The sequence below is a fragment of the Microtus oregoni genome, unplaced genomic scaffold (assembly GCF_018167655.1).
Source record: "Microtus oregoni isolate MIOR12 unplaced genomic scaffold, Mior012 000029F_ref0000214, whole genome shotgun sequence".
NCBI classification, from domain to species: domain Eukaryota; kingdom Metazoa; phylum Chordata; class Mammalia; order Rodentia; family Cricetidae; genus Microtus; species Microtus oregoni.
The window spans coordinates 15567281-15579897 of record NW_024543088.1 but is presented as its reverse complement, the minus strand read 5'-3'; positions in this window follow the sequence as shown (position 1 = coordinate 15579897).

Sequence of the window (12617 nt, the reverse complement as noted above, 5' to 3'; positions counted from 1 at the left end):
GGGAACCCTGACTGCTCTTTGGACTGGAGAGGGAGGGGGAGAGGAGTGGGGGGAGGGGGAGAAGGGTGGGAGGAGGGGGAGGGAAATGGGAGGCTGGGAAGAGGCGGAAACTTTGTTTTCTTTTTCTCAATAAAAAATTTAAAATAGAACTCTTTTATTAAGGAGAATCCGATGGAGCTCTAATTTCCCCCAGTTAACACTTTCATAGCATGGCATAAATAAATCAAATGGGAACTCACTTGATGTGGGTAGACACATTTTCTCAGAAAAGCTGTTTGAAATTTGCCTGACATATCAAACTTTCAAGTACTCTGTAACCAAGTTAATAATAAGCTTTGAGCTCATTCACAAATACGTACTCATTCTGCTTGCATAATCTGTTCAACCTGTTGAGAATTGACTGATTATGGAAAATGTAATACAGAGACTTTCCACATCTTTTCCTACAGTCTAGGTCAGTGACTCTCCCTGCCACCCCAACCCAGGCCTTCTCTGTAGCCCATCAGATCTAGCCAGTGGTGTGGGGTAGCCTTATTGCTTGAAGTCTACATTTCCACCATCCCCCTAACAAATGGGAAATGCAAGCCATAAGATACCACTGCTTGCTTAACTTTCTTTAAATCATTCATACCTATTGGTTTCCATTTATATTCTTTGAATCATTTTGGGTATTTAGTTCTGGATGCTTTGTCAGGAGATTACAGGGTAGGTAGCTAGAACCTTTGGTAAATCATCTCTGACTCTGACATATAATTTTAAGGCTAAATCCTGTCTTTTTACCTCCATCTCCCTGCTCGTCAGTTCTGATAGTTTCCTCAATCATTTCAATATTTTTACCACTGTCTTTTGTAAAGCCTGAATCTCTTGACTTGTAAATATTTCTAATAATTTCATTGAATCACATAATCTCTGGTCCTCATTCTTCAATATGATTCCAAGGTATAAAATTTTTTCATTAATGATAACTTCTCATCCTTAGATATTATTTGAATGACATGCAGAGTGCCTTCCTGGAGAGATATTCTATATGCTCATTTATCATAACTTTTTAACAGATCCTTTCAGATAAGTTTTCAGCACCCTTTGACATGGATTGATTTTTTTCTGTCAAATTAATGTTATCCTTTTCAATGGTGTTTTTTCAGCCAACTTTTGATTTTTGATGCTATAAATCCTGTCAGATAGCTTTTCATTATTAGTCTGTAAAGACTGCCTTATTTCTAAAAGTGCCTCATTTTTGGCTCTGTTATCAAACCATTTTTTAAAAGATATAATGTGAAAAACAAAGCTAAGTCCCAATATCAAATAAATGGATGCATCAGGAAAAACCATTTAAGCCTTGCAGAATATTGTTCATAATATAAGCAAAGGTTATTAAATTCCTGGATGGTGATATGGTCTGCCATTACATAATTTTCAAATTTATTGATTTATTTATTAATTAAAATGAACTTACCTCTGTTAGGAGATTCAGTAAATTGTTATCTAGGAACACAAACCAGAAGCTGAGCAAGTTACCATGCAGCAGAGAAAATGTGAGCATGAGCTGGAGAAATTGCCAAGTTGCCATGTGGTGGGCCCACCAGAGGGGTAGCTTCACATGGTGGGGTTTTGGCAAAAAAAAAAAAAAAAAAAAAAAAAAAAAAAAAAACCCTTTCTCCACAACCTCTCCAGCAAAGGCTATCATTGGTGGTTTTTATTTTAGCCATTCTGACAGGTGTAAGATGGTATCTTAAAGTTGTCTTGATTTGCATTTCCCTGATCGCTATGGAAGTTGAGCATGACCTTAAGTGTCTTTTGGCCATTTGAAGTTCTTCTGTTGAGAATTCTCTGTTCAGCTCAGTGCCCCATTTTATAATTGGGTTGATTAGCCTTTTACGGTCTAGTTTCTTGAGCTCTTTATATGAGGCGATGAAAGGAGACAGAGACAGAGACCCACATTGGAGCACTGGACAGAAATCTCAAGGTCCAAATCAGGAGCAGAAGGAGAGGGAGCACGTGCAAGGAACTCAGGACCGTGAGGGGTACACCCACACACTGAGACAATGGGGATGTTCTATCGGGAATTCACCAAGGCCAGCTGGCCTGGGTCTGAAAAAGCCTGGGATAAAACTGGACTTGCTGAACATAGCGGACAATGAGGACTACTGAGAACTCAAGAACAATGACAATGGGTTTTTGATCCTACTGCACATACTGGCTTTGTGGGAGCCTAGGCAGTTTGGATGCTCACCTTACTAAACCTGGATGGAGGTGGGGGTTCCTTGGACTTCCCACAGGTCAGGGAACCCTGATTGCTCTTCGAGCTGATGAGGGAGAGGGACTTGATCAGGGGAGGGGGAGGGAAATAGGAGGCAGTGGCGGGGAGGAGGCAGAAATCCTTAATAAATAAATTAATTAAAAAAAAAAACCTTAGTAGGTGAAATCAAGCCAAGTGGATAGGGGTGAAAGACCTTCAGCCACAAACCTTTTGAGCGAGTCCCAGCAGGCATGGAATCAAGATCCACATGATAGTCAGATATTGGGGTTCAAGCTGAAGATCCTAGAAGCAAAACAGCCAGCCACTGGCTCTTATTTCAGCCTCAGTCTGAAATGGTGATCCTGCCTCCTGGAATCTCAGAAGGAGACATCTGAGAGTTGTCTCACTCCATCTTATATTCCTCTTTAGGGCTGGGATCAAAGGCATGCACCACTGAGATTAAAGGCATGCACCACTGAGATCAAAGGCATGCACCACTGAGATCAAAGGCATGCACCACTGAGATCAAAGGCATGCACCACTGAGATCAAAGGCATGCACCACTGAGATTAAAGGCATGCACCACTGAGATCAAAGGCATGCACCACTGAGATTAAAGGCATGCACCACTGAGATCAAAGGCATGCACCACTGAGATTAAAGGCATGCACCACTGAGATCAAAGGCATGCACCACTGAGATTAAAGGCATGCACCACTGAGATTAAAGGCATGCACCACTTAGATTAAAGGCAAGCACTACCCAATTTCTATGGCCACTAGGGTGGCTACTGGAATTAAAGCTGTGTGTTACCATAATCTGGCCTGTAAGGCTGACCAGTGGGACTGCTTTGCTTTCAGATATTCAGTTTTATTTATTAAAATATATTTGAAATGTCCCAATAAACTTCAAATCTTTGAAGAAATAAATTGAAGAACATATAAAGACCCCCTTTTCGTGTATTAGTAGAAGTAACACAGTAAAAATGACCATCCTATCAAAAAAAATCTACAAATTCAATGCAATCTCCATCAGAATTCCAACACAATTCTTTACAGACCTTGAAAGGATAATTCTCATCTTCACACAGAAAAAAAAAAAAACAAAAAATCCAGGATAGCTAAAACAATCCTGAACAATAAAAGAACTGCCGGAATGGTCCCACCACTCACAATTTCAAGTTGTACTACGGAGCTATAGTAATAAAAACTACATGATATTGACACAAAAACAGGTGAATCAATGAAATTGAATTGATGACTTAGACATACACCTACATATCTATGGACAACTAATTTGTATAAAGAAGCCAGAAATATACACTGGAAAAAGATATCTTCAACAAATGGTGCTGATCAAATTGGATGTCTACTTGTAAAAGAATGCAAATAGATTCAGATTTACTATTCTGCACAAAACTCAAGTCCAAGTAGATCAAAAACCTGTCCAAGTGGATCAACATGAAAGTAGATACACTGAACTTGATAAAACAGAAAGTGGAAGCCGGGCGATGGTGGCGCACGCCTTTAATCCCAGCACTCGGGAGGCAGAGGCAGGCGGATCTCTGTGAGTTCGAGACCAGCCTGGTCTACAGAGCTAGTTCCAGGACAGGCTCCAAAGCCACAGAGAAACCCTGTCTCGAAAAACCAAAAAAAAAAAAAAAAAAAAAAAAAACAGAAAGTGGGGAAATAGCCTTGAATGCACTGATACAGATGACAACTTTCTTAACAGAACACCTATAGCTTAAGCACTACAATCAACAATTAATAAAAGGGACCTCAGTTGGGTATGGTGCTGCATGTCTTTAATCCCAGCTTAGGCAGGCAGATCTCTAAATTCTAGACCATCTTGATCTACAGAGTGAATTCCAGGAGATCTAGGACTACAAAGAGAACCCCTGTCTCGAAAACCTGAAGAGGGGTAAGAGAGGGAGAGAGAAGCAGGCCAGTGCAGCCTGGATAGCCAAGACTGGCCGGGGATGCTGGGGTTGAGACACAGAGGCTTCTTTTCAGGTGGAAGAACAGCAACCTTTATTTTGCCCAGCAACCTTTTAGACCTCTACTCCTTCTGTGGAGACCAACCAGCCAGAAAGAACACAAACATTTTGTAAATTACAGACCACAAGGAAGTTCCTCTGTCAGTCAGGGGAAGTGAGAGCAGCTGGATCACAACAACTCCCTCTATTTTATTTTATAATACCTTGCCTGTCATAGGGAATAGTCCTCTAATATTCCCTGTCTTAGGTAGCATCCTGCCCCCAAAGTATTGCCCGTCCGTGGCTACCCAGACACATAGCTCTAAACCAAGTATTCCCAGGACTGACAGTGCCAAGGAGCCAGACCAGCGCTGCAAACATCTAGCATGCACTAACTGGGTGGTAAAATTAACAAAAGTATATTCCAAAGCCCTCTCATATGACGGTTGAGCTCCATAACAGTAGCAGAAGCATGCAATACAGTGTCATGAGTGACACACATAACATGATTAACTGTTGAAAAGTCCAAAGATAATCCGCTTGCTCCTGAACCAGAGCTACTTGTTGGTTCAAGGTCAATACACCCAATTGAATATGTCCAAAGCATTGCTGACTCTTTCAGCAAGCTGGTTGACAGTCTCAGCCGTCTGCACAGTCTGGGAGAGAGCAACTCTGGCAGCAGTAGCTGTGGTGGCAAAGCTCTACTCCAGCTGCCTTCTGGCCCCAGCTGCACTCACTCTGGATCCAAACTGCAGCTTGGAGTGGAGCAGAGCTCAGGGAAGCAGGCTTGCTGCTCCTGCTCCGGAACCATTGAAGGGGCCCCACTTTAACAATCTTTTAGGGAGTTTGGGCATCATCAACCTGTCTGGCTACTTCCTGCTGAGCGGGGGTGCTACATTCTTGGGAGTATCAACATTTCAGGGAGTCTCAGTGATTCAAACCACATAAATTTGCAATGAATCCACACGTTCTCATCCTCTGTGGAGACAAAAGCAGAACCTCTTTTCCAAAGCATCAAATCCTTAGGCCTGTATTTTAAAGTCAAAATACCTTTCTTAGCAATTCCCAGAATCAAATGTCTTTCTCCAGTCCAGAACACAAAAGACAACACAATCAACACAATAATAGGAGGAAAGGGTCCTAAGAACAGGCACAAAGTCAGGGACCCACTAGTTCTCACAGTCAGGAGTCCCACAAAAACACTAAGTTAATAGCTATATTATATACATAGAGGGTCTGGTGCAGACCCATGTAGGTCTTGCTGTCCCAGTATCTGTGAGTTCATATGCACCTTGCTTTGTTGGTTCAGAGAGCCTTGTTCTCCTGGTGGCCTTCATCCCCTCTGGCTCTTACAATCTTTCTACCTCCTCTTCTGCAGGATTTCTTAAACTTCCTCCTATTGGGTTGTCATGTCCAACTTTGATATGATGGTTTTGCTTCATCTTATTATATTTTATTTTTTCAAGTTTGGTTGTGATCTCTTAGAAGCCTGTTCTTTTCTAATGAGAGACAGAAAGGAAGACCAGGAGGGGTGGGGAAGGGAAGTGGGAGGAAGGAGGAAGATTAGAGAGAGGGTAAATTATAATCAGGATATATTGTATGAGAAAATAATCTATTTTCAATAAAAGGGAAAAAAGAAAAACAAAAGAGAAAAGACGGCAACATTACTTCAGGCAAAAATAGTAATGAGCGTAGTACAGAGACTGGAAGGAAATATGAAGCCCTGATTATTAAAACACAACATGCCACAGAGAACATGAGCAAAAAAAAAAAAAAAGATAAACAATACTATGACCACAATTAACACAAGCATTTTTTTTCTTTTTTTATTGAGAAAAGGAGAGAAAAAAAAAACAAGTTTCCACCTCCTCCCAGCCTCCCATTTCCCTCCCCCTCCTCCCACCCTTCTCCCCCTCCCCCCACTCCTTTCCCCCTCCCTCTCCAGTCCAAAGAGCAGTCAGGGTTTTCTGCTCTGTGGTAAGACCTAGGACCTCCCACCTCCGTCCATATCTAGGAAGGTGAACATCCAAACTGGCTAGGCTCCCACAAAGCCATCACATTACGTAGGATCAAACCCCCGTGCCATTGTCCTTTGCGTCTCATCAGCCCTCATTGTTCGCCATGTTCAGAGAGTCCAGTTTTATCCCATGCTTTTTCAGTCACAGTCCAGCTGGTCTTGGTGAGCTCTCAATAGATCAGCTCCACTGTCTCAGTGGGTGGGTGCATCCCTCGTGGTCCCGACTTCTTTGCTCATGTTCTCCCTCCTTCTGCTCCTCATTGGGACCTTGGGAGCTCAATCCAGTGCTCCTGTGTGGGTCTCTGTCTCTATCTCCATCCATCACCAGATGAAGGTTCTATGATGATATGCAAGATATTCGTCAGTATTGCTATAGGCTAGGGTCATTTCAGGTTCCCTATCCTCAACTGCCCAAGGAACTAACTGGGGACCTCAGCTTGGGCACCTGGGAGCCCCTCTAGGGTCAGGTCTCTTGCCAACCCTAAAGTGGCTCCCTTAACTAAGAATTGTGGTTCCGTGCTCCCCTGTCCAACCTTCCTTTATCCCAATCCTCCTGTTTTCCCAAGGCCCGACCTCCTTGTAAGGGGAGATGGGGAAACACAAGCATTTTGATAAGAACTTTAAATATCTATGCTGTCAATTGTCTGATCAAAAGGTAGAAAGACCCTTGGCCCAACTAGCCAAAAGAAAAGACCCAAATTAACAGAATCAGTAATGAACAGAAAACTTTATAACAAATACCAAAGCAATTTAGAATTATAACAAGTAAATATTATTTTTATATACTACATTAAGCTAGAAAACTTTAAAGAAATGTATGAATTTTTAGGTTCAGGCAAATCATCAAAATTAAACCAAGAAAAAGTCAACAACCCAAACAGATCTCCAACAAATGAGGAATGGAGTAGTGATAAAAAGCCTCCAACTAAAAACAGTCCGACCCAGATGGAGTCACAGCAAAATTCCACCAGAATTTCAAACACCCCTGCTTGTGGATTGATAGAACTAGTGTTATGGAAATGATCTTTTATCAAAAGCTATTTAAAGATTCAGTGAAATGAATGAAACCTGAAACGTCTAGAAGAAAACATAGGCAATACTCTTCAGGATACAATTGTAGAAAAAGACTTTCTGGATAGGAGTCCCATTACCCAAGTGGGGTTCATAAAACTAAAATGCTTCCGCACAGCTAAAGAAGTAACCAACTGAGTGAAGAGAAAGAAAGAAAATCTTCACCAGCTATACATCTGACAGGGAATTAATAGATAGATTATATTTATATAATATAGTAATAATATATAATATAATATATAACTATATATAATATGAATATATAAAGAACTCAGAAAACAAAGTGAAACACACACACACAATATGACTTGTTCAAAAAATTAGCCTTGGAACCCATTCACTGTTTTTGAGAACAGAGAGTCCTCAAGATAAGAAAAAAATGGCTAAAAAAAAACTGCTCATTATACCTAACAATTAGGGAACTGCGTATCAAAACGACTTTAAGATTTCATCCTACCCCAGTCAAAATAGCAAAGATCAACAGAACAATGAACAACAAATGCTGGAGGAGATGTGTAGAAAAAGGAAGGCCCATTCACTGTTGTTGGGATTGCATACTGGAAATCAGTGCAGAGAATTCTCAAAAAGTTAAAAATAAATCTACCATATGGCCCAGTTGTACCACCCCTTGGCATATGCCCAAAGAACTCAGTATTCCACTCCAGAGATACTTGCTCAGCCATTTTCATTGCTACTCTATTCACAAGATCTAGGAAATGAAAACAGTCTAAGTGTCCTCCACTGGCAAAAATAATATTGAATATGTAGTGCATATATATTATGGAATACTATTCAGCTGGAAAGAAAAATGAAAACAGGTAAATAGATGGAAATAAAGAAGATCACAGTAAGTGAAATAACCTAGACCCAGAAAGACAAACGTCACATGTACTCACTCATCTGAGACTCGTAGCTATAAGTCTTCAGATGTGAGTACATATCCTGGTGTATCTGCAAAAATCATCAAAGTAGAAAGGGATCATTACAAGGATAGGGGGTGGGGAGTAATAAGAAGGGAAATAGCAGGGTGCAAGCAATCTGATTAGAGAAATGGAGAAGGTGGGCTCTTAGGGAGGTGGAAGGGAGATAAATAAAAGGAGGAGGGTGAAAGAATAGTAAGGATGTCTGAAAAGTCATAAGGAATCATACAATTAAATATAAAAAAATCTACACTACACCTAATTGTGTATATAAATATACATATATAGTATAAATCATCCGAATAACAATGCTACACCAAAGACCACCTAAGAAAAACCCCAATACCAGGCATGAACGAGAAGCCCTATTTTAAGCTATTGGTCAGGGTTGTCTGAAAAATTCTCCAAACATACAGCCTATTGCTGTTGCCCTTGGTTGCTCCCCAGAGGTAAAATGGAAGTCCCTATTTCTAAAGACACCATGTACTTCAGAAACACGGTCCAGAGGCTCCTGAGCTGGCACTGATCTGAATGCCTCTGAGGACTAATTTTCATGGTTCCACAAAGTACCACATAAGCTTCCAAAGCACAGAAGAAACCAACAGTCCTACCCAGTTATGATACCTGTAAACCACAACAACCACCAGGATATCACAATAGCCCTAAGGGTGCCGTAACAACATATACACTTTACCAGTAAACTACAGCTTCCTAATTAGATTTAAAGCCACTTCACCAAGAAAGAAACCATGCCTGGTACTGGAAAACTAGTCAGTTACTTAGGGCTAATGAAGTCATGAATCTTAGAGAACACACAACCAGTGCTTCACTATATCAGCATGATCCCTAACTACATCCTAAACATTTGTCCTTATGCCCACAGAGAAGTGTAGTTCTCGCCCTCCGTGAAGGAAACTTCTCTTTGCAACAGATGGAGACCATTACAGCAAGCCACAACCAATCAAAATGCAGAGTTGTGGAGCCAACTCCCAAGGGATACATCTACATGACCCATGCACCTAATGCTCAGGGAACATTGTAGAAGATGAGGCCGGAAGATTTTAGAGCCAAAGGATCAGGTAATTTAAGGTAAAATTGTGTCTCCTAAGAATGCCAGAAACTACACCCATAAAGTCTCACCAACATGACTGCCTAAACCTGAAATGAACAAAGATGACAACAGATTTTCCTGGGGTGATGAGCAAGGAAGACATCAAGAATTGAACAAGGAAAACAGCCAGAGTGGACTGGGGTAAGACGTAAAGGCCTCAACTCTATGCAAAAAGCCAAAAGCAGTCAGGATTGTGGCACAGGCTGTTAAGCTCAGCATTTGAGAGGCAGGGGCAGGAGAACCTCTGTGAGTCTGAAGGCAGCCAGATCTACAGAGTGAGTTCCAAGACAACAAGGGTTACGAAGAGAAACCCTGTCTCAGAAAAAGGAAGGAAGGAAGGAAGGAAGGAAGGAAGGAAGGAAGGAAGGAAGGAAGGTTTTCAACTAAGGAATGCTGAAAGGGGGAGAAATAGAGAAATAGACTTGTCCAGGGAAGAGCACAGCAATTAGTTATCCAATAGCCAAGTGATCAGCCCTGAAAACATACATATTAAGTCACATTATTCAGATTGAGCAGGTAGTATTTAGGAATACAGATGCGTGTGTGTGTGTGTGTGTGTGTGTGTGTGTGTAACAGGTGATATATGTGTGTGTGTAACAGGTGGTGTGTGTGTGTGTGTGTAACAGAAGTTAATGAAAAAGTGCAAGCAAGTAGGGACGTATGGGAGGGTTTGGAAGGAAGAAAAGGAAGAGAGAAATGATGTAATTATATTATAATTTCAATAAGAAAAGAAAAATGAAAAAAAGGAAAAACAATCTTACTGTGTTCTTGTGTGATATTTTGTTTGTGCTCTAACAAATAAAGCTTGCCTGGTGATCAGATGGCAGATCTAGTCACTAGTTAACCAGCTGGATGGTAGTGGCTCACACATTTAATCCTAGCACTCAGGAGGTAGAGACAGAAAGCAGTAAGGTGAGATGGAGAGAGGATTTCAGTCCACTTTCAGACTGAGGAGCGAGAGAGGAAGAAAGCAACTGGCTGCTGCTCCTGATTCTCTGATCTTCCAGGTTTTTATCCTGATATCTGACTCCTGGCTTTTATTGATAATATTAGATTAATACTTCATGTTTTGTAATTACTAGTGTAATTACCTAAACAAGTTCAGCTGCATGCATAGCATTTTTGTTTGTTTGTTTTTGTTTTTTGTTTTTCAAGACAGGGTTTCACTATAGCTTTGGAGCCCATCGTGGAACTAGCTCTTGTAGACCAGGCTGACCTTGAACTCACAGAGTTTCTCCTGCCTCTGCCTCCTGAGTGCAGGGACTAAAGGCATGCACCACCACCACCCAGCTGTATGCATAGCTTTGATTGTATCATGTCCCTATTTTTCCTCTGTGACTTGTTTCTATCCCTGGCTGTATACATGAAATATTGTTATTAGGTCTAACATCACTCACTAGAAGCAGAAAACAAACCAAAGAATCAATGAAACAAAAAGCTGGTTCTTTGAGAAAATCCACAAGATTGACAAACCCTATCTGAACTAATCAAAAGACAGAGAGAGAACACTTAAATTAACAAGATCAGAGATGGAAAGGGGGACATAACAACAGATGGTGTGGGACAATTGTATTCTGTCAATTATGTTTTAAATAAACGCTGATTGGCAAGTAGCCAGGCAGGAAATATAGTCAGGACAACCAGACAGGAAGCAGAGGTGGGACAATAAGAACAGGAGAATTCTGGAAAGGAGAAAGCCCATTCCTCTGCAGTCCTGTCAAGACACCAAAGAAGCAGGATGTGATCTGCCCAGCTGAAAAAGGTACTGAACCATGTGGCTAACATAGATAAGAATAAAGGGTTAATAATATAAGTTATAAGAGTTAATAAGAAGCCTGAGCTAATGGGCAAAGCAGTGTTTTAACGAATACAGTTTCTGTGTGTTTATTTTGGGGCTAAGCTAACTGGGCAGCTGGAGCAAAAATCAGGCCCCCATGTTACAAACAGACACTGAGAACATTCAGAGAATCATTAGGCCTTACTACAAAAGCCTGTACAACACAAAATTGGAAAATGTAAAAGAAATGGACATTTCTAGATAAATACTATATACCAAAATTAAATCAAGACCAGGTGAACAATTTAAATGGATCATGAGGAAATAGAAGCTGTCATCAAAAACCTCCCAACCAAATAAAAGCCCAGGACCAGAATTTTAGTTTTAGTGCAGAATTCTACCAGAACTTCCTAGAAGAGCTAATACCTATACTCCTTAATGTGTTCCACATAATAGAAACAGAAGAGTCATTGCCAAACTCTTTTTATGAAGCTACAGTTACCCTGATACCAAAACCACACAAAGACTCAACCAAGAAAGAGAATGACAGACCAATCTAACTCATGAACATTGATGTAAAAAATCTCAATAAAATACTGGCTCAATAAAATCCAAGAACACATCAAAAAAACATCATCCATTGTGATCAAGTAGGCTTCATCCCAGAGATGCAGGGCTGGTACAGCATACGAAAATCCATCAGTGTAATCCATCATATAAATAAACTGAAAGAAAAAAAAATATGATCATTTCATTAGATGCTGAGAAAGCATTTGACAAAATTCAACACCCCTTTATGATAAAGGTCTTGGAAAGATTAGTGATACAAGGATCATATCTAAATATAATAAAAGCAATATACAGCAAGCCGACAGATCAAATTAAATGGAGAGAAATTAAAAGCGATTCCACTAAAATCAGGAACAAGACAATGCTGTCCGCTCTCACCATATCTCTTCAACATGTGTTTGAAGTTCTAGCAATAGCAATAAGACAATATAAGGAGATCAAGGGGATTCGAATTGGAAAGGAAGAAGTCAAACTTTTGTTATTTGCAGATGATATGATAGTGTACTTGAGTGACCCCAAAAACTCTACCAGAAAACTCCTACAGCTAATAAGTACCATCAGTGATGTGGCAGGATGCAAGATCAACTCAAAAAAATCAGTAGCCCTCCTATACACAAAGGATAAAGGAGCTGAGAGGGAAATCAGAGAAACATCACCTTTCATGATAGCCACAAATAGCATGAAGTATCTTGAGGTAACACTAACCAAGGAAGTGAAAGATCTATCTGACAAGAACTTTAAGTCTTTGAAGAAAGAAATTGAAGAGGATACCAGAAAAATGGAAGGATCTCCCATCTCTTGGATTGGTAGGATCAACATAGTAAAAATGGCAATCCTACCAAAGGCAATCTATAGATTCAATACACTCCCAATCAAAATCCCAATAAAATTCATCACAGACCTTGAGAGAACAATAATTAACTTTATATGGGAAAAA